Source organism: Castor canadensis, chromosome 11 (genome assembly GCF_047511655.1).
Source record: "Castor canadensis chromosome 11, mCasCan1.hap1v2, whole genome shotgun sequence".
In the NCBI taxonomy this organism is placed as follows: Eukaryota; Metazoa; Chordata; class Mammalia; order Rodentia; family Castoridae; genus Castor; species Castor canadensis.
In genome coordinates, this window is record NC_133396.1 from 103,237,111 (window position 1) to 103,256,626 (window position 19,516).

Below are 19,516 nucleotides of genomic sequence, written 5' to 3' on the forward strand. Positions count from 1 at the left end.
CCCCGGATTTATCAAACGAGCAGTAATGAACCCCCTGGGCCGGAGCAGTCGCTGAGCTCTCTACTCCAGATCATGCTGCTGGTTCAAAGGGAAGCCTTTGATTTGCACCGACAGCTTTCAGATGGAACTTAATCTCTCAACTCTACTCTCCCTCCCTCTCCCTGCTCTCACATCTTCCCTCTTCCCCACCCCCACTGGACTTTCTTCCCCACCATCCCAGCATTCCCTTCCTGTGTTATGAAAAATACAGCAACCAGAGAGACCCTCACATTAGGTTATATCCTCTCAGAGAAAAGATTTTGATTTTCTGGGCTGGGCCAGCAAAAGGGGAAGGAAAGAAGAAAGGGAGAAACTGGCCTTTTTGATGGAGGAGGAAGGAGGAAAAGAGAGAAAGAAAGAGATATCGCACTGGGCTGGGGCTGGGCAGAATGAGGATAGGCAGGAGAGGAAGACAGAAACCAAGACCAGCTGTGGCATGCAGAACACTCCCTTAGACCTGACGCTCCCAAGAGAGAAGTTCTGTGTCTGCCCAGCTGACTGGGTAGGAAGGGTCTGGATCTGTTGATTTTGTCCTATACAGAGCCCAGGCCAGAGTTCTATAACGTCAAATTTTGTCCTATACAGAGCCCAGGCCAGAGTTCTATAACGTCAAATTTTGATGTGACTTTAGAGGCTGTGACAGATAAAGCTTCAGGAATCAGAAAACTCCACTGACTTTCTCAGAGGAATAGCAGAGTAGATGTCAGGTGCTATGGATATGGGATGAAGAGTCTAAAATGACAAACTATGCCCCAGATATTCAAGGACTATCATCACTGCCCACCAGAGCAGTCTGGCTTCATTTCACTGTGCAAGTGGAAAACACACTGGGCAGTGGGGACCTCAAATGCCTTGATCTGGCTTTTCTTCACCACCTTCCCCATGTCATTCTGGTCCCAGTAAGCCCAAGAACTACTCTTTTTCTTCACCCCAACCTGTTTGGCCACAGCACCCCAATGTCCATCTCTAAGTCTGGGGTGTAGGGAAGATGGCCAAAGGGGACCCTTTCCAGGGACCAGATGGGATTTTATAAGTGGCCACAGTCTGGCCTGGTTTTCTTGCATTTGGGCAGACCACAAGGGCCAGCTGGTGTTCACTGTGACAGGGAAGTGGGTTTACTGGTCTTGCCCAGTGGATTAATCACCCAAACGGGCAGTAACAGAATCCTGAAAGGCAAAGAGGACAGACCCAGCAAGGTCTTGCCAGGGAGAAGCAGAAGTCTTTTGGGTCAGGAGTTAGGAGGTATGGTCATACCTTGTCCTGGCTATGCTACCAACCAGCTGTGAGACTTTGGCGAGGTCATGTCACTCCTCTGGATCACAGCTTCCTAAAATTGTAAAAGGAAAGAGCCCAATAACTTTGCCCCAAGAGTCTTCCCAGCTCTGATGTTATAAGATTCTACCCCTGCCTCCTGTTTACCTAGGGCCCCCTTGATGATACTCCTAAGGACTCAGTCCATGCTCTGTCACCTTTAGACTGAGGGGAAGTGGTGTACCTGGGACCCATCCTGGCATTTGCTCCATAGCAGGATGTGAAGGAAACTCCACAGGTTTGTGACAATAAGAAAGTGGCAACAGAACCCAGATCAGATACCCAGCACAGAAGAGAGGCCATTCTTTATTTTCCTCTCTAAGAGAACTCTAAGGAATTCTAAGAAGTTCCTTATAGCTGCTTCAACAGGCTTTTGGTGGAGGAATGGAGGAGAGAGGGTAAGCAAGCCTGGGTCCCTAAGCCATCTGCCAGTCCAGGCCTATTCACAAGGACTTTGGGCTCCAACTGAAAAAGGCTGGCAGTGTGACTGGGAACACTCCCACCTGTCCCATTTGAGCCTCCAGCCCCTGAGGCACCTTGGCCAGACCTCATCTGACAGCTCTATGCAAATGTGACCTGGCAGGGGACCCTGACAATGTTTTATACGAAGGACATAGCATGGTGAGCCCAAGTAGGGTTGGCTATAGCAGGTATGACAGGAGGGAGAAGAGAGGGGGTGGCAGGGCTCATGGATGGTTTTGCTGAAAAACTGAATTTCCATCTGTCTTCAGTGGGTAAGGGAAGGGAGGTGAGGGAGAGAGGAGGCAGGTGGCAAGCAAGGTCTTACTCAGATGGGAGACAGAGGCTAAGAAGAAAGAGAAAGAGAGAGAAAGAGAGAGAGAGAGAGAGAAGAGAGAGAGAGAGAGAGAGAGAGAGAGAAGCAGAAACTAGGACAGAGCCAGAGAAGCTGCAAGAGATGGGGGACTGGGAGAGCAGGCAGAGAGGAAAAACAGCCTCTGCCCTTCACCCCCCCTCCAGGCCCTGCATCTGCCTTCCCCTAACCCACAGAAGCAAACGGATGAGGGGCCAAATGTCTGCATCTCCCAAAGTTGAAGCAAAAGAAATGGAGACCTAGGACAGTGAAAATGATGCCTCCATATTCAAAGACAAAAGGAGACCAGAGAATGGATGGGAAGAAAGAAAACAAAGCAAAGTAGTTAAAGAGAAAACTGGGTGTGGGGGGATGAGGGGCTGTAAAAGATTTTTTTAAGGTCAGGTAAGGAAAGAAAAAAGGAGGAAGGATGGAGCTGAGGTGACACTGGTGTGAAAGAGACAGAGAACAAGACAGAGATAGGAAAGGGCAGGAAAGAAAACTAAATTAAATTAGAAAAAGAACCTGGGGCATGCACAAGGCTCTGGGTTCTATCCTTAGCACTTGGAGAGGGAGAGAGGAAATGAGAAAGAGAGATAGAGACAGAATGATTGATAAAAACCAATCCAAAGCCATTCTGGAAGAAATGGAGGGACAGGAAATGTGTTGGGGTAGGCATGTCTCCAACTTCCTTGTGGCTTTTGAGCCTCCCAAGAGGAGACACATCCTAGAGGCAGGCACATCCCAATGCCTCCTCCTCCTGGCAGGACAAGACGGAGGTGAGGAATCTCCCTGGAAGCTCTCAAGCACTAAAAGAAAAAAGGACAGCCAGCACCAAGAGAGGGATCCTGGAGAAGAAGGATAGGAAGATGGATAAAGAGAAGTGAGACTCAAGAACTAAAAGCAATGAGACCATTTAGGAGAGGAAAATGAGAATGAAGATAAGGACAGAGGAGCAAGAGGGAAGAAACTGGAGAAGGACAGGGAGGGGAGACAGACAAAACAGCAGCATGGGGGTTGTACAGGCAGACAGTGCAACTGTAGGGTCTGGGCAGATTACCACCCTTTGGTCTCATCTGAAGGTCTTGAGCTTTTAGGGCAAAGAAAAGAAGCAAAATCCTTGAGAAACGGAAGGAATTTTTGAAAGGATTAGCCAAGGAGGGAGAGGAGAAGAGAATGAGGTAGGCTGTATATGAAGCAATTCAGAAGGCAGCTGAGGTCAGGGTTCCCATCTCTCCTATAACTAAGACTTGCTCAAGCACCAGCTAACAGTCTTTTCCTAACACAGGTGTCCTCAAGGGGCTCTGATCCTTCCCTCTGAAAACAGAGGCTGTTGACTTACTCCTCATTTCCTGCCCTCTAGCCTTTGACTGGGCCAACACAGACTTTTTTCCTGGGTCTAACCCCATTCCCTCCTCCATGGAAGCCATCTCCTCTAGCCCCTCCCCCAGGCATATGGGCAACCAGCCTCTCTGCAGCTCCATAATTAAGACAAGAGCCAGTTCTGCTCTGAAAGCTTCCCTCTGCCTGCTGTACATTCTTAGTTACCGCTATTATGAACAGAGCTCCAAAGTACAGCTTGAACACAGCTAGAATGGTACCTCTGAGTCCCTCTCAACAGGCTCAAAGCCCAGGAAGAAACATAGGCCAGGCCCCAGACCCCTTCCACAGAGGTCTCCTGGCACTTTTAGGAGCAGTTTCCCAAATAAACAGCTCAGCTCAGATCCAGAAAGGTCTGGGCAGCAGTGAGGAGAGCATTCTTTGCTTTACCCCAAAACCAAAAGAGCCAGAAGGAAATCCAAGTCTTCTGACACCAGGCAAGTGTTCTTGAGGACACTTCTCTGCTTCTTAGTTTAATGAGCTTTATTCATTTTCCATGCCCCCAACCCCAACCTCCCCTAGCAGATCCAGGTATAGGTATTACTCTTCTTCCAGAATCTGGAACTCATCACCACTGATGACTTTGCACTTCCGGATGGGTCATCTGAGTCTATGATTAAGACGAGCAACCAGTGTGGGAAGGGATGTGGCTCTGACGAACCCCATGGACACCTGGTTCTCCACTAGTGCCTCTATGAAAAGCTGACTTGACAGGTACTGTACATGCCCAGAACCAGGTATGTCAACAGACCCCATAACTGCACCTTCCACATAAGCTGCATTATGTACATTAATGACTGCACATACCAAGGAGCAGATTTTTTTTTTATTCACATTAAGTTTGGGGTTTTTTTTTTGATAGTAGTACTGGTATCTGAATTCAGGTTCTCATGCTTACTGGGTAAGTGCTCTACCACTTGAGGCACACCCTCAGCCTCACATAAGAACTGTCTAATAACACATAGAAGTGTTTGGACACCCATCAATAGAGGTGTCCAAAATAAGGCTGATGACTACCTTGTGTCAATGTTCCAGAGGGTTCTGGGTAATATTTAAGATCCCTTTCAATTCTGGTGCTTTATGCCCATATATTTTCTCCTTTCTTTGGAAACACCCACCAAATAATCAATTCATGACAATTCAATCAAGGTGGACTTGAAGTTTAAAAAAAGGAATTCTGAACAGAGGCACCTGGAGGGAAAAGAACAGGTCAAAAATCGGATAGAAGTCAAAGGTGAAATCAGAGGTAAAATCTTTGCCCCTTGCCAATTAACCAGGGATCTTCAACACCATAGTGATAAAACTTGAACAAAATCATGAGACTTAGACCTGCAGTTTAGTCTGTATTTTATTCTGGTTTCTTATACAGATGACTAGATGGTAAACTCCTTGAGGCAAAAGATGTAATCTCAATTGTGCATCTTCTGAAGTGAATGGCATGATACTGCCTTGCACAACATGGGTACTGAAATAAATGCCTGACAATTAATGGATAAAACAGAAAAATCAAAGCAATTGATATCTATTCATTTACATAATAAATATTTATTGAGCACCTACTACACATACCAGGACTTCTAGAATCTGGGATGCAAAGACAGATACAGCAGACCTGTCATTACCTAGTAGACATCTTGAGTATACAGGCAATACAGTGAGATGTATGCCATGATGGAACAACATGGAGTAAAGTAGGAGGTCAAGGTAAGAATCCTAGAGGAAGTGATGTTTATGCTTGGCTCTGAGGGATGAATAAGAGTTTTCCTGGTCAAATGGGAAAGAAGGGAGAAGCAAGTGTTCCTGGAAGACAGAAGGCATGAGCAGCAGTGTGAAGTCAGGAAAACATAGCCCTTTAGGATCCAAGAAATAGTTGAGCCTTGCTGCTGTTTCCTAGAAGCCAGACACTGTGCTTGGTGGGATAGGCATGCTGGATAAATGGGAAGTTGTCCCTGCTCTCACATTCTACCAGGGGAGACGAATGAGGTAACAACAAGTTCAGGGCTGTATAGTTCTTCCAGCGTCATGCTGTGCAGCAGTGACCAATGCTGAAGGATAAATCAGGGTGGACATTGATGTGGTTACTGCTACAACCCACACATTCTAGTTAACGTGGATATGTGGGTCTAACAGCCTTAGTAGTTGCTCGTTGAATGAACATCTTAAGGAATATTTGTTAAATGAACAAATAAACTGCATTTTGTCACATGCCTGATTTCTAAACTGGTCTTCCTTGAGGCTAAGACCCACATCTTGTTGGCTTTTTAGTTCTAGACCCTTTCTATAGCCATAAAGTTTGGACACCGGTGATCTTGCTGGGCACACAGTAGATATTCAATAAATACACACTTCCTGATGAAAATTGCATTGAGCCTCGAAGATGAGAAGGATTTCAACAACCAAAGAACTGGGGGAAGGGCATTTCAGACAAAGGGAACAGCATGAGCCAAGACATGGAGACATAAAAGTCCAGTGAGCAGTTGGAAGTGGCTGGGATTCAAGTACATATAGAAATTGGAAGCAAGATCAGACATCTTTAGACATTTAACACTTTCTCTTTCCGGGAATTCCTCAGATACTTCTGGGCTGGTGAGGGAAAATGGACATAGAAAAAACGAAAGCACTACAGATTCAAAAAGACAGAAATGTAAGCTGTGACTGATCCAAGTTGCAGAGAGCTATGTGCCAACCTAGTAAGGTTTGGGGATAGGTTTGAGAAGAAACAAAAGGAACAAGGCTGCATATAGCTGTGTATGTTTTGTGTGTGAGTGTATATGCAGGGGAGGTTCTGGCTTACATTCATCTATCTAGGGAAGCATGTGTGTTACTGAATGTCTGTATACAAGTACTGGTATGTAGTCACCAAAAGGCAGAACAGGGCACTTTCTGCCTATAAACCAGGATGTGCTGTGCTTTTCCAATTAATCTCCATTAAAAAGATTTCCCGCAAAGGCGTTTCTAGATGCCCCAAGTTGGGGTCATCTGGATCAATCCTGTGTAAAGTAAAAGCAGCTCCAACCGGCTGCTGAATCGATCCATCTAACTTGGTTCATTCAACATGTGCAAGGGGCATGGAATGTTAATTTGCTACAGAGAGCTGAGAGAGCCTGGAAGCGGAGCTCCATAATTAACAACTCTAAGAGCAGGGTCTCAATATGGCAGCATTCAAGAAGCAGCAGCCTGCATAGGGGAAGGCCCAGAGGTAGGTTTTTGGGGTTGATGATGCCAAAACAGGCAGTCATATAGGGGGATTCAGCTTTTTATGTCTTCTCCTGATCTTTCTTCTGTATGCCTCAGTTGCTTGTTGGGTAGAAGAGCAGAAGAGGACCAAGAAAGCCAAACCATTCATCCTACCACTTTCAGCAGTTTACAGGCTTTTGGTGGGAACTTGGTGGTAGTGACCAACTGTAAGGCCATGGCAAGCATAAATGGAGAGGCTTTCTCTTTCAAGCTGTGCCTACCACAAGGTATGTGAAAGCCAGGGTAGCTCTGTGGCCTTTATTTCTATTAAGGAGGCAAGTTGTTTGCAGAACATTGCTAGTTGTATCCATACTAGCCAGTGGGCATCTCATCCCAACTACAGCCTGCTACACATCCTTCATATCCCTCTCCTCAGGCTATCCTCCAAAAGGGTCATAAAGGAGATGTTTTCCTTTCCCATTCCATCCAAACCAGCCACTTTGTCTTGAGCCCTCATCAGCCTCTCATGCATGCCTTTCTCAGCTTCTCTACTCACTAAAAACTGTTGATCTAGAGATACCAAACCCTACTCAGTGGTCTCTTTGTTCTGTGTCAGTACATTTCCGTCTCAGGACAGCTGGAGACATATTACCAAGGTAGGTTTTCACTAAAGCTTCATACAAAACTGCAGAGAGAAGCTTGATGGGGCCGTGGCAAAGAGGATGCAAACACCCCAGGTACAGGGGCGTTCTTGAGAAAGCAGCATGCCTCTTCCTTCACACTCCCTCTCTGCACCTCTGACTCTTTGCTTCCTTTTTTAATGGCCCACTGTTTTCCCCCTAGGGAGATGGAGAGGTGGCCTCTTTTTCCTCCTCTCTGCAATAACCTAATGATTTCTCATTTAGCTGCCCAGCCCTCCATGCAGAGAGGTTCCCTTTGATTGCTTGTGACACCAATCTCACAACAAATTTAGCACCTCGTTTCCTGGATGAGCCAATATTCCCCCTCGATTATCTCCCAGAGAGGGGGACAGGGTGCCCTGCATTCCAACGAGCAGCCTATGCTTTCCCCTGACATCAGAGTCAACCAAGCTCACAGTCCTCTGATGGATGGATGGAGGGTAGGTTCTTATGAGAGCATAGGAAGGCTCAGAAAGCAAAGTAAGGACTAAGGAGGGGGCAGGGCAGAGAAGCCTCTGGAACCAGGCCCTCAGTGGGTGGATGTGCAGAATTCTCTGAAATGGAAGGTGGGGGTGGGAGCAGTTTGACCTTTGCTCAGAGAGTTCTGGAATTTCCTTTCCAAGCCACTCCTGAAATCCTGGTATTTCATCCAGTCACCCCCACACACTGGGCTTGGGGACAACCTGCAATAATGCTACTTCACCTGGAATGAAAGGGAGAGGAAGAGACACTTCTGTGCTTCATGCCCCCCCTCCAACATTCCTCCACACCTTGTATCGCTTGGAAATGACTGTTCCTAACAAAACCACTTGCTCCTGGCTGGGTGGGAAGGGATTCTATGAGGGCTCCACCCATATGGATGATGAGAGGACATGACAGGAAATTTCCCCAGTCCCAGAAGCAGTGGAAGAGGGATGGTATGGGAGTGCAGTATAAAGGGAGTGAACAGAGGACCAGCAAACTGAGGAGAGGCAAGGGACTTCTCCCCGGACCAGAGAAATGCCTCAAAGGGGAAACAGGGAGGGAGTGAAAGCAGGTACTGCTTCGAGGCAAAAGGAGAAACTAGGAGAAGCCAGCTCCCTAAAGCATGGTGAAAACTCAAATTCACTTGAAGACAGAAGAAGGGTCCCCCTGTGAGAAACAGAATTGCAAGAGACTGGGGCTTTGAAGGGCAGTGGTAGAGGGGAAGGAGGGCAGGAATGAGGCAAATGGATTATCCTAGTGACTATAGGTGGGAGATGGAGGAAGGGTAAGTGTTGGAGACCCCCCAGGATGTGAGCTATAAAAGAGGACAAAAGCCTCAGCAACCAGCCCCAGGAATGCAGGATGCAGACTCCCTACTGGGAAAGGCAGAGGAGGAGCAGGGAGGAAGGGGAAGGGGCTGATCACTAGGAAGGGTGGCAGATGGTTGCTGTCATTAAAAGGATTTCAGTAAGTCTGGGAAGCCTTAGACAGCACAGACAAGCTTGGGTAAGCGGTAGGAGAGAATTAAGAAGCAGAGCCTTAGAGGAAATCACTTACACAAAAACCTCACACCAACCTTTATGGCTACAAGAATCTAACCCTTTTTCCTACTCCAGTCCTGAATCCAAACATTAACTCCTAACCCAACACTAATTCCAACCCCAAACTAATCCTAACAATCACTCTAACCTCAAATCTTAAGTAGAACATGAACCCCTTGTAAGCAGAGCATCTTGAGTCCCCTCAGGGCTTGGTCAGCAAAATGATCAACAGATGCTTACTGAGTAAGAACCCACTCCATTAACCTCTGTCCTTACAAGCAACCCTTGCCTTGGACCCGACCCCTCCTGCCTACTTCAAGGCCTATGCTGAGCACTAGTCAATCCCAAATTCCAATTCATTTCACCTAATTCTAATCCCACTTTTTTGGCCTCACACTTCTGGATAAATGAGGACCTCAAAGGCAGAGACAAACAAATCACCTCATCCTGAAGACCACATCAAGATGAAAGTGCAGCCCCCTGGATTCTAAGGCTTATTATGGTTGTTCATGCCTGTTTCTAACCCAGCCACACAAGCTTTCTGCCTCTTTGTCTCACCTCCTGTCCCCATGACTGTGTCCTAGAACATGGAACTGAACAGGGTCTTGGGGGTGGTCCAAAGCTATAAGGCTCAGGACAAAGGAACCTGGTGCTTGAGAGAGACAGCCATAATAAATGAGTTAGATTTGCAGAGGCAAGTTTGAGTCAAAGAAATCTGACAGAGGCAGAGAGTGGACTCCAGTTCAGGAGGCAGAACCTGATATTTTCCACCCACAGCCCTGTCTTCTTGCCCAACTCCTGGGTGCAGGAGAGCTTTGTAGAGTGCCCTCAAGGTTGTGTTGGGGAGGGTACCGTGCAGGGTGCTGAGTTGCTCTCAAGCATCTTCCTATTTGCCACATGACTCTGAAGCAGGGACCTCTCCCACCAGGCCCCACCCCTCCCTCTCACATCTCCAAGGTGCAAGATTCCCCACATCTCTCAGGACCTGTCTCTGAGGCGCCTGGGAGAGGAGCTGAGTATTATGTTTTGCTCTTGCCGCAGCCAAATCTGATTATCAGGATGTGTGATGGATGAGCTGGGCTTGGCCCCCCAGCTCAGAGAGTGGAATGATGGAGTTAGCCTGTCACTCTTTCCCCAGGGGATGAAGCATTGGGTCCCAGATGTTGTCTGGAACATGCATACCTAAGAGGCGTCTCCCTAACCAAGATCCCAGACAGACTGAAAAATCCCTCCTGGCTTCTAACTGTTTCTTGATATAGAGGCCCAACACCTGTACTAGGTCTCCAAGTCCTATTGGGAGCAGGATCAGGAACACTGTAAGTCAGAATCCCCACACCTCAGTCCTGGGTGGGACCTGATGCCTCTGGCCAGCTGCCAATATCTGTGAGGACCACTTTGAAGGAGGGGGCGGAATAGCCTGCCTCTGCTCTTGGCTAGGGGCCTCCAGGCATTTCTCAGTGACAGCCATGGGCCTTGGAAGCCTGGGGCAGGGCAGGAAGGGAGGAGGGAGAGAGCCAGTACAGAATAATAATGAAGGATTTTTAATAACTCGTCAGCTATGGTGTCAGCTGAACAGCAGCAGCACCGCAACCCGTTGGGAAAACTTGGTGAAGAATTGTCTTCCTGGGAAGTGAAAGGAGTCAGAGGGCTGAGGGCAGAGAGGAAGGAGCCTCCTTATCCCAGGTACCACAAAGCTTCCAGTTAACATCCAGCCAGTGGGGCAGGACAAAGTGCAAACAGAATTAAAGAGCCCCAGGCCTGGCCCTCTGGGAGCTTCCAATCTGGGCCAGACCCAGAGGCCACAGATGTGGCTAAAGACACACAAGCAATCTATGAAGATACAACAAAGCACAGCCAAGACCCCTCCAGAAAAAAATGCCCCCTCCCAACTTACCCTGTAAAATAAATCAACTGGAAAGCAATTACATGCTTATCAAAAGATTTACCTAATAATTCACCAAGGAATTGTTTGAAGTAGCAGTGTCATCAAAGAAAGCCCCTAGTGACCAACCTTTTCAAAGGCCTGGTTTTCAGATGAGGATATTGAGGTCCAAAGACATTTCAGACTATTGGTGCCAGAGGCAGGACTCCTAGAAACTAGAAATCCGGGTCACCTAAAAATTAACATGATTTTACTTACAAAAACAATTTCCATATACTTTTCAGGGGGCTAACTGCTCCAAAAAGGGCAGTACCTAGGTACTATAGAGCATGTCATGGCAGCTGTCTTTTAGGTGGGAACAAGGGGGAAACCTGGGGAAGCCATCATAACTGCTGCATGTCTTTTCTTTTCCTCAGCTTGCCCTAGGAGGGCTTTCTAGGAGTGGCTATGGCTACAGGCTAGGAAATGGAAAGATTTCCCAAGCCATAGAGTCATGTTGGGAAAGGATTCAGTGGTATGGCGGGGTCCTAGAAAAGCCCTTGAGAGAAAGGAAGAGATGAGAGTATTTATTCTACACTCACTCATGTGAAAGGTGCAGGGGCTGTGGTAGGGGGGCAGAGAAAGGTTCCAGGTCTCAGGAGGTCAAAGGCTATAAAGGGTTAGGGGCTTGAGCAGAACACCAAGGACATGGTAGAGGTTCCTTTATGGATCCACAGATATGAGCTGGCTAGGTTCTGCTGGGAACCCTGGCAGCTTGCAGAGGGCATGGCTCCCCATCCCATAATAAAGTACAGTGGAGGTGTCACCCCCAGTTTTATTCACTATAGGTCACAATGCTGGAGGTAAGAGCCTCACACCTCTATCCTATCCACTCCCAAAGGCAGTAAGTAGCATCTCTGCAAAAGGCACTTAACTGGGGTTTGATGAGTGAATAAAGGAATGCTGAGGGCTCTCTAAAAAACAAATAAAGGAGAAGAGCAGGTTTAGAAGAAGGGGTTAGCAAAGAGAGGCAACTCCATAGTCTGACCAAAAGCTAAGGTTGAATGAGAAACTGAGGCACCAAGGAGTAGACATGCATTCCAGATGAGAAGTCCAGAAATGAAACACAGGAGTCAACCCCCCCAGCCCTAGCCCAGGCTGTCAGCCCCCTGCCCAGCCAGCTACTCTGGAAGATGTAAAGTGCTATCTAAACGTGATGCATTATTAACACTTTAGAAATCATATTTCACAGCTGCCCAGCTGAAGCTGGAAAATGAATTCTTCCTCCTGCTCTCCAGCAGGGGAATTATCATTGGAGCCCAAAGTGGCAGTGGTGACATGTGACTGAGGCCAAGAGAAAGCAGTTGAGGGTGGAGTCCATGGGCACCCACTAGGGGCAGGTTCTGGGTGCTCCTTTTCTGCCTCTGGTCTTGAATCAAACGTCTGGGCCCTGCCCAGGCAAGGCAGCCAACCCAAACCCTTTTTCTCCCTATCATGGTGATCAACCATCATGGGTCCCAAGCAGAAGGCAGAAAGAGCCCTGACCTACTGCCTTACCCCCAGACACTGTTAACCACTCTGTGGGGGCAGGGCCTGGTCTTGTCCTGGGAGGAGGAGTTACAGAGGTAGAGGATTCCCCCAGTCTGGTGGCAGAGACACATCCTCAGGGCAGATTTGCCATTGCCACTGCAGAGGCTTCTTGGAGGAGAAGGAGACAGAGTTGGATGGGGACAAGTGGCCTCCAGGGAGGCCCAGGGGTATAAAGGGGAAGGTGTTGACAATTATGAACTAGCTGTGCCCATTTGGGCTGGAAGGAAAGGAGTGGGCAGGATGGGGTGGAGGGTGTATCCCCAGCAGGGCAGAAGGGAGGAAGCAGGCGGTGAGCTGCATCCTGTCCTCACTAGAGAAGCCCCAGCCATGGAGGGGAGGGAGGATGGAAGGGAGCGACAGTCCTGCCTGCAAACACCAGTGACTGCTCATGGGTAAGAAGCCAGAAGTCCTCAGGTGGTGGATGCTGCGGAAAAGAGAAAACTGCCAAATTCACTGCCATCCACATCCAGGACCCTAACCCCAGGTCTTCCTTAAGGGTGCTGAGCTCCTGTGCCTGCGCTCTGTTGGAAGTGCAGGCAGCTTGTAATTAGGCACAGTGAACAGAGGAACCAATTTTCAATTAAAACCTTATCTACAGGGTGCACAGATAAAGGCCGGTAGGTTTGATTCTTTTCTAAGCCAGCCTTCAATATTTGCAGTGCCTGGAAGGAGATGCAGGGAGGGTGCCCAGGCAGCCCTGGTGACATATAAATTCTGCTCATAATTACATGACTTCAACACCATGAGATGCCAATAAAGTATTTGCAAGGCACACAAGTTAACAGCGTGTTGGCATTCCTGAGATGGTGCTCGGATGGCCAGGGCCCAGGGAAGGGGCTGCCGCCCTTACCTCTGAGGGTGGAGGAGCCAAGGCAACCAATGCACAATTCTCCTCCACTTCCCAACAAAAACCCCCCTAGATTCAGGTCCTCCAGATCTGCTAGCTTATCTCTATTGGACTCCCAGCTCTGTTAAAGCTGCAAAAGTAAAAGATTTAAGATGTGTTTTTTCCAGAACGAAGTGGAAGGGGCCTGAGGGGACCAAGAAGAGTGGAGCTACTGAGTTGCAAACAGCTGTTGGTGGTGACAGCAAATGTCAGGCTCTAGGAGTTTAGAGGAGGCCCCCTCCCCTTCCTCAGCTTGGTATTTCTCCTTGCTCCCATCTCCTTCAAGTGGACCAACCACAGGTTAAGCCACCCTGGGTTTCTCCATTCTCCTCCATTCAGAGAAGGCAGGTGGCAGTCGTTAAGTACTTGGTGCTTAAATTCAACTAAGTTCCAGCTCAATCTCTCTGAGCCCCAGTTTCATCAGTGGTAAGACAGTGATGATGGCTGGCCCCAAGAAGGAGTAGCAAGAAAGCCCACAGAAATAAACCTGAAGATACTCAGTCAAGTGCTTTATGCAAAGAAAATCCCTGCGTGCACACCCCAAGACACTTCACCTCCAGACAGTTAAACAGTAAACTTGCCAAGAGCAGGAACTTCCATTGTTCCCATTGCTCTACTGTTTCAATATCTGCCAGCACAGTTCTCTCTGTAGGAGTAGATAGACGATAAAACAAACATTTGTTGAACTGAACAGAATTGATGAAGACAGAATATGAGGAATTCTAATGGCAAGTTGGTGGAGTAGATTTTAGAAGAAAGTACAGTTAAAAAGCATGTCTGCTTGGGGCTGGGGTCGTAGTTTCGTGGTGCAGTGCTTGCTTAGCATGTGTGAGGATTCAATCCCCAGCTTGCAAACAAAACAAAAACTACATCTGCTGGAATCAGAAGACCTAAGTTAAACTTCTACTTGGCCACTTACTATGCAGGAGACTGAAGGTAAGCCAGCACTCCTCTCCAGACCCCATTACATAATCTGTAAAGTGCATGGTCTGGACAGAAGATCTGGAAGTTGACTTCCATCTCTCTAGATGTATGGGTTCTTTGAGGTCAGGGAGAGGCTCTGAGAACCATTGTGAGAAAGTGTCATGGAAGAGTTCCTGGCACAGGTTTAGGTTGGCCATCAGCACATTACTCAGAGCTCAGCATGCTGTTTAAGATAATAAAAAATTAAATAATCATAACAATGATGCATCCATAAATATCATATGCAACTTGGTGGCAAGAAGTCTTGCATATAACTTCCATGAGTTGCCATCAAGTTTAAGTAGTCTCCCATCTGGCCCCACCCTCACTCACCCTTATCCCAACCCAATCCCACACGTTCTCCATGTCCTCTGGCCTGTGGTTCCAGTGAAAACTGGAAGAGCTTTGAAAACTGAACAGATAATACATTTCAATTCTGTTCTATTCTAAGCAGCAGACCAAATATGAGAGCCCTACTATGTGCAGGATTTATGGGGAGAACTACAGAGATAAAAGGATTAATAAAACATAACGTTGTTCCTGAAGCATTAATAATAAGTATCTTTAATTAAATAGAAGGCTCAAGTCAAGTATCAGCTCTGGTGTGTAGAAGAGAAATGATTAATTTCAATGATGAAAAGAGGGGAAGAGTGAATCTGAGAATTTTGCAAGGGGCAAAGTGAAGCCTTAAGCCAGCAGATGTGGAAGGAAGACAGATGTGTTCTTTCTAGACACAAGGAGCAGGGAGGTGGGGACATGTATGGTATATCTGGCATGGCTGGGGCACTGGATATTTTCAGACGAAAGGATTGATAATGATAATTCCCATAAATACACTTCTGAACTATTTGCACTTGGCAAATATAGGGAGTTACAGTTGTTTGTTTGTGGAAGATAAGAAAGGACAGGTAGACAGGAATTAGATCATGGCCAGTCTCGAGTGTCATTCATTCATCCATCCATTTAATATTTAATGTGCATTTACCCTACTATGTATGTGCCAGGCTCTCTGCTGGGGGATGGGAACAGAAAGTCAAACCCCACATGTCTCCTGCTCTCAAGAAATTTACAGGCAAATACAGACTTCCACACATAAATGTTATAGGTGCAAGGACAAAAGTATGAAAGACTGGGGGTCATGGAGGCTGCACAGAGGAGACAGCATGTCAATTGAGATTTGAAATGTGGGAGGTGTTCACCAAGCTGATAGGACTATTGTAGAGGAAGTGCCTCCAAGCAGATCAATGTGAGCATAGGTTCTGAGATGGGATGTTTGGTGGCCTGTACAAGCGGTTCTGATGAGCTAGAGAGTTCAAGAGACTGCGGGAAGAGAGATGGGGAAAATGAGATAGCTGGAGCAAGATCTTATGGAGTCTTTTACGCTAGATCAGGAGTTTGGATTTTATCGGTGGTTAAGAGAAGTGATTAGTCAGAATACTCTACCAGTAGTTGTGGGAAAGCTGATTACAGTCAGGAGAGGCTGTACTGCCTCTGGAGAGAAATTATAAGGATGTAAAAACTAAGACAGTGGATGAAGAGAAATGGAAGGGATACAAAATATGTGAAGAGAGCAGAATCAACAGGACTTACTAGTTGGAAAAATGTGAAAGCTGAGGGAGGAGGGACTTGTTTTCAGTTTGGGTAACCAGACAGCAGGTGAAGGTATTCACAGGAATCCTGGTGTGTGGTGGCAGGCAGGCAGAGGTCAATGGCATGTGGCCTGTAGACCATCCAAGACCATTATAAAGAGCTTGGACTTTATCATGTAAATGATAGGGAAACATCAAAAGGAAAATGCTTTAAAACTTACACTTGTACCCTTCCCAGGAAAAGAGTAAGCAAGAAGGGAGAATGAGTTAGGAGAAAGAAGAAAAGTGAGTATCCATTCATTGTGTCCTTCTCCAGATGAGAAAACCAGAAGTTGGAAGCAGGAAAAGCAACTCTAGTGTGGGTGTTGCTGCACTTGTGTGTTGTTTGTTGGCAGAGCTGACAGTTGTGAGGATTTAATGAAATTATACATAGTAAATAGTTTGAAAGATTGGCCACTGTTTCTATTTCATTAATGTCAACTCTGACATCCTTAGATATTCATTGCGTGACCATGAACCAATAAAAGTAATAGCTTATTAGCAATCCTTCTAGATCATGTAGATGCTTCAAGACAGACTACAGGAAGGAAAGGAAGCCCTGTCAGGCAGAGGGAACCACATGAGTATGGGCACAGAGGCAGGACACTGAAAGACTGAGTATAGCTAAGTGTGCGTAAACCCTTCACCTGCTTAGGCTGCCTGCATGCTCCTTGTCCACCACGTTCACTGTCAGAATGGCTCACTCAGTTTTGCCAGCACTAAGAGATGAAGAGAGCCTTTTTTCTGAGCTGTGGTGAGAAGATGTTCTTCCTAAAGTCTATGCTGAAGCAGGAGAAACAAAGGTAGACATGAAAGAAGACTTCCTGCTCTCAAGTTATCAAGAATCCAGAACAGGTAAGATCTTGGAAAAATGTAGAGTGAGATCAGGAAAGGATCAACTAGATAAAATAACTAGATAAAAGCAGATATCTGTCCACATTCTTTAGAATCGTGAAATTTTAGAGCTGGAGAAACCCCTAGTTTTCTGTGATTGACTCCAATCCTTTTACAGCACAGATGAAAAAACAGAGGCCTAGGGAGGAGATGTGACTCTCCTAAAGTCATAGAGCTGATCAACAGCAAAGCCCAGAAGTGTCACTCGATCTCTCTGTTCTCCTAATCAGAAGTCCTCTCCCCCCAGTTTCCTGTCACTATAAAGGTCTCCTAAACACTGAACACACTGTACTACAGTGCTCGGTGGTGTCTTAGGCAAGTGACTTCATGCTTTAATGGGCAATACTGTCCTGTATTCCTGTTAGCCTCCAGGCCCTCAATCTGATTTCTTTGACCCCTTGTAGAATTCTGGTGTGGAGGGAATTGGCTTAATCCTCTTTCACTAGGAGGCTGTAGTGTGGGGCAGTACCACTGCTTGTGACTTCAAAGTTGCAGTGGTTCCTGAAATCCAGGAATCCCTGCACTGATGTTATAGATACATACACTCCAACCACATTTCACATGTGTGTGTGCAAACACACACACATGCACACATACACACATCCCTCCACCTCCCACCTCTGAACACTAACTTTGGCTTTAAACCTGAAGAATTGCCAAGCCCTTGGTCCTCAGCCAGGGATTCCCAGGAACTACTACTCACTATCACTTGGTCTCAATCCATACTAGTTGTAGAACCGTCTCTGATAGCCTCCCTAGTTCACTGAGGTACTATGGCTGCTGTGGAATGGACATTCTCAGCTTCATTTCTTCAGCCTTTCTGCCCAGTGAACCTACTACCTCCTCACCCTCATTTAAACCTGGTACTACCCCCAATCTCTCTCTTACCTCATAGCAGATACCACTGAATAGCCCTCCTAAATAAGTCCTGTTATTATCCCTTCCTCTCCGCCCCACTTTCTTGGTTGATCTCCTCTTCATCGCTCCTCTGGACTGCTGCAATAACCTGCTAATTGGTTCCCCTGCCTCCAGCTTGCTCCTCTTAAATCCATTCTCCACATAGTTGCCAAAATGATCTTTCTAAAGCACAAATCTAATGATAACACCGCCCTGTGTAAAACCCTTCAATGGCTCCCTCCTGGCTCCATATGAAGTACAAATTAGGTTAGGTACTGTCCAACCTGGCTGCTATTTACCTCTTTAGCATCCTCTTCTGCTCTCTCCAATGTGCACTTCACCTTTGAGAAATTCTAGCCTGTCAGTGAGTCCTGCCCACGTCAAGCTGCATCCTACCCTGGTTCCCTGCCTTAGGATGTTCCCTCCCCCATCATCTTTTGCTCTATTCCTCATCATCCTTCAAGACAAAATCCAGACTTGGTTTCCAGGAGCCTTTCTAAACTGGAGCCAGCTGAGCTCTCATGATCCTGTGCGTCCTACAACTCCATGAAGCACTGCACTATAAGCTCCTTGAGGACAGGCACCACGTTTTTAATTCATTTATATATATATCTAAGATATCTGGCTCTTAGTAGAGTTTCAATTAACACTTGTAGAACTGAACTGAGCCCCAAAGTCAATTCCCTCATCCTTTTCCACTTCAAATACCTTATTGATTCTGCCTCTTTGCTTGCTAATCCAAGTTTTTCTTTTCCCTAAATACATCCCAAATGCTTTCTTTTCCAGGAAGACATTTCTGATAAACCTCTCCCAACTGCTCCTTTTGGAATCTCGCAGCTCAGTTTGTGTGACATTCCTTAGTGTCTCCACCTTACCATTCCCTATTCTCAGAACTGAGCTCAATTCCTACCAAATTGGACTGCCCATGATTTCTCAAGACTGTTAAATGCTTTATACTCTCTTGGTCAGTGTCACACTATTTCCTACCCTTGTGATTTCCCCTCCCGCTGGAGGGCAAGGAAATTGCTTCAGCACCCATATTCACTGTAACAGGTGCCTGCCATGAACTACGGACTTGTATGTTTTATGTTATTTTTGTACGTGTGCAAGAGTATTCATTCCCTTTTCTTTTGTGGGTGTTGTGCTTCACCTCCCTGTGTCCCACTTTGGATGATATCTCCAAGGTCTCATCCCACTTTGATGTTTTGTGATTCTTCAGCTTTCAGTTCACTAAAGGCAGTAACTAAATCTATTTCTTCCCCTACAACCTCAGAACACTGAGGGCTGAAAACAGTCCTGCTGAACAAAAACCTTTCCTAGTCTTGGTTTTCTCCTTTTCCCTCCCAAAGAAGGTAAATAAACACAGTGGACAAGCATGTCCACACAGCAGTCTGCTTTATAGTTCTGTGCCTTAGATTCCTCATTAGTAAAATGAAGATACTATTAGTATTATATAAGGTGTTGTTCTTATCATCATTATTCTTGCCCTGTCCTTCTTTCATCTTATTTACAGTTTTTAGATATCCAACCTTCCTTAGTTTTTTAGACTAGACAAGTCTCACCAACACCTGAGAACCCAAGCACTGCTAGCCCAGAAGTACGGGGAATGACATAGTTTTAGGCACTCGAGCTCCAGAAAACTTCTTGAAGTAAAAGAATGTGAAACAAGGGCAGGAAAAATGGAGAAAGTGGTGGATCAGAGCAGAAGCGGAGAAGGGGAGAAAGTCCCAGGAAGAGGACAGGAAACTGGCTTGATCACAGCAGACTCTTTTGCTGAGAACTACACTGGGGGAAGGAAAGGCTGTAAGGTAAAGAAAGTTTCATCTGAGACCCAAACCCTACACCAAAAGCACTTCTGTGCATGGGCAGAGCAGGAAGAAGAGAAATTAGAGTC

The 19,516-nt window shown here is 46.5% G+C and overlaps 1 protein-coding gene across 3 annotated transcripts in view; it reads right to left on the reverse strand.

Moving 5' to 3' along the window:
• Kirrel1 (kirre like nephrin family adhesion molecule 1) overlaps nt 1–19,516 on the reverse strand; it is a 98,771-nt gene that overhangs the window by 28,328 nt on the left and 50,927 nt on the right. Inside the window, exon 2 of one of the 3 annotated variants that reach the window (XM_074047761.1) lies at nt 1,294–1,366. The exons of the other annotated variants lie outside the window; for them this stretch is intronic. The gene's annotated coding sequence lies outside the window, so the exon portion shown is untranslated. The remainder of the gene's footprint in view (nt 1–1,293; nt 1,367–19,516) is intronic. 3 annotated transcript variants of the gene reach the window in all.